The following is a 2,555-nucleotide window of genomic DNA, read 5'->3' as shown; positions in this document are numbered from 1 at the left end:
GGATGAATGAGGAGTTACTGCTAAATGGATAATGAAAGTATTTTGAACTAGATGGAAGAGATGTTTGTATAACATTGCAAATATATTAAACATCACTGAAATGCATACTTTAAAATGGTTAATTTTATGTTATGTGAATTTCACTTTAATTTAAAAAAAAAAACAACTGCAGAAAAACAGTGTAATAGAAATCCAGTCATCCTAAGTACCTTTCTATGATATATCCAAATGATGAAAGACCATGATTTGGAAACGGTGGAAGATGGAGCAAGAAGATTCCTGGAATGAGAATCTAGAAATCAGGGTTCAGACTCTGCTATTAATTAGCTACATGTGCTGAGACAAGTTATGAAGCATCTCTCGATATCAATTTTTACATTTGCAAAATGAGAAATCTCAAATTTGGTTATCTCATGATAAAAAGTTTCAGAAGAGCTACCTGCAAAAAAGTTCTTTAAAAGATGCATACACACAAACATCCACCCAACCTCATGGACTTGTTGAAAGAGACAGATGAGTCAATGAGAGAGATAATGCTTGAGGTTAAGGGCTAGCTGAATTAAAAATTACAAAATTCATGCCTGCCCCTTTCATTCATTTAGAAAACCTATTATGTGTCAGTGTGCTATACACTGAGGATACACAGATAATTAAGACACTATCTTCTCAAGAGCCATCTAATCTAGTGGGGATGACAGGTAAATGGATAATTAGACTGTGATGAAGAGATATGATATAGGACTCACATCATATGAACTGGGCAGATACTTTGGGAAAAAGGAAACTAGCTCACTTTTCTTATACCATGTACAGGAATAAACTCAAAATGGATTAAAGATTTAAATGTAAGACCCAGAACCATAAAACTCCTAAAAGAAAACATAGGCAGTATACTCTATAACATTGCTCTTAATGATATTTTTTCTGATATATCTTCTCAAGCAAAGGATACAAAAGAAAAAATAAACAAATGGGACTACATCAACGAAAAACTTTTTGCACAGCAAAGGAAACCGTCAGTAAAACGAAAAGACAACCTACTGAATGGGGGAAGATATTTGCCTATGATACATCTGATAAGGGGTTAATATCTAAAATATATAAAGAATTCATACAACTCAACATAAAAAAACTATCTAATTAAAAAATGGGCAGAGAGGAGTGGCTCCATAGTGTAGTGGTTAACATGTCTACTTTAGACGCAGAAGGTCCTGGGTTCATGCCCCAGGTGGAGCCACGGGCCAGGCCCTGGGCGCCGCAGGCCCTGAGTGCGTGCCGCAAGCACGTGGGAGGAGATGCCCTGCCTTCAGAGATCCAGTTCTTAAGGAGAGACAGCAACGTCCGTAGGTCAGGGGTGGAAGTGGGGGTGAGGGGAATTAAAGAGGGGGAAAAAATGGTCAGAGGACCTGAATAGGTGTTTCTCCAAAGAGGACATACAGATGGCCAACATTCTGATATATGAAAAGATGCTCAATATCATTAATTATCAGAGAAATGCAAATTAAAACCACAATGAGATATCACCTTACACCTGTCAGAATGGCCATCATCATTAAACCAAAGAACAAATGTTGAAGAGGATGTGGGTAAAAAGGGAACCCTCATGCACTGTTGGTGGGATTGCAAATTGGTGCAGCTACTATGGAAAACTGTATAGAGGTTCCTCAAAAAATTACAAATAGAATTATCATATGACCCAGTAATTAGATTTCCAGGTATTTATTTGAAGAAATTCATAAGATTAATTCAAAAAGATATATGCATGCCTGTGTTCAATGCAGCATTATTTACAATAACCAAGATATGGAAGCAGTCTAAGTGTCCATCAGTAGATAAATGGATAGAGGAGATGTGGTATGTGTGTATGTATATATACACATATATATGTATATACAATGGAAGATCACTCAGCCATTAAAAAGAATACAATCTTAACTTTTGCGACAACATGGATGCACCAAAAGAGTATCATGCTAAGTGAAGTAAGTCATACAGAGAAAGACAAATATGATATGATTTCACTCACATGTTGAATTTATAAAAACAAAATAAGTGAACAAACAAAACAAAGACAAACTCATAGATACAAAGAACAAATTGATGGTTGCCAGGTGGGAAGGGGTTGCGGGGACAGGTATAAAAGGCGAAAGGGATTAAAAAGTAAAAATTTCCAGTTATTAAAATGATCGTGGGGATATAAAGTACAGCATAAAGAATATAATGAATAACATTTTAATAACTATGTATGGTATAAAATAGGTATTAGACATATTAAGTTGATCAGTTCTTAAAGTATACAAATGTCTAATCACTATGTTGTACACCTGAAACTAATATAATATTGTATGTCAATTGTAATTGAGAAATAAATTTTTAAAAGACAGGAAAAATTATTTTCTGGTAAAGCTAGATCATAGATTCAGTCAGCTCTTGGCACAGATATACAAATCTCCAACTAGGCCATCTGGATCCTGATGTTGATTCAGACAAGATTGTTCCTACCGTTGGCCTGGCATGACAAGTTGGCACCAGACACTGTTAGGGCAGTGGCTTGG

The 2,555-nt window shown here is 35.7% G+C and overlaps 1 non-coding gene across 1 annotated transcript; it reads left to right on the top strand.

Moving 5' to 3' along the window:
- Window positions 1-1,163: 1,163 nt before the first annotated feature.
- Window positions 1,164-1,237, top strand: TRNAL-UAG (transfer RNA leucine (anticodon UAG)). The gene has a single exon. It is a non-coding gene; the product is annotated as a tRNA-Leu (tRNA).
- Window positions 1,238-2,555: the final 1,318 nt, after the last annotated feature.

The sequence above is a fragment of the Pteropus medius genome, unplaced genomic scaffold, assembly GCF_902729225.1.
Source record: "Pteropus medius unplaced genomic scaffold, Ma_sr-lr_union100, whole genome shotgun sequence".
In the NCBI taxonomy this organism is placed as follows: Eukaryota; Metazoa; Chordata; class Mammalia; order Chiroptera; family Pteropodidae; genus Pteropus; species Pteropus medius.
The sequence above is the reverse complement of the archived record's forward strand: the minus strand, read 5'-3'. Positions and strand labels throughout refer to the sequence as shown.